Genomic DNA, 236 nt, shown 5'->3' on the forward strand with positions numbered 1-236 from the left:
TTTTAGAGAGTAAAATGGCTTAGGTTTTACTTCTCTGTCTGTGATATCAATACATATCTGGAAGATTAATGTTCTGTTTTATTTATTTATTTGTCTTTAAGGTCCTACAACCACTTTTAACATTCAAGTGACCTCACTGCAGCCAAAATGTTCTAATAACCCAGTTTGTCCTGAAAAAAATGATGTTCATATCTTGACTGTCGACAACAGGGTTGATGTTTTACAAGCTTTTTTAT

General features: G+C 32.2%; 1 long non-coding RNA gene across 1 annotated transcript in view; it reads left to right on the forward strand.

The window, feature by feature from the left end:
• The window catches only part of LOC116690235 (uncharacterized), a 6,297-nt gene that overhangs the window by 4,789 nt on the left and 1,272 nt on the right, over window positions 1-236 (forward strand). The gene's annotated exons all lie outside the window — the stretch shown is intronic.

The sequence above is a fragment of the Etheostoma spectabile genome, chromosome 5 (assembly GCF_008692095.1).
Source record: "Etheostoma spectabile isolate EspeVRDwgs_2016 chromosome 5, UIUC_Espe_1.0, whole genome shotgun sequence".
Classification (NCBI taxonomy): domain Eukaryota; kingdom Metazoa; phylum Chordata; class Actinopteri; order Perciformes; family Percidae; genus Etheostoma; species Etheostoma spectabile.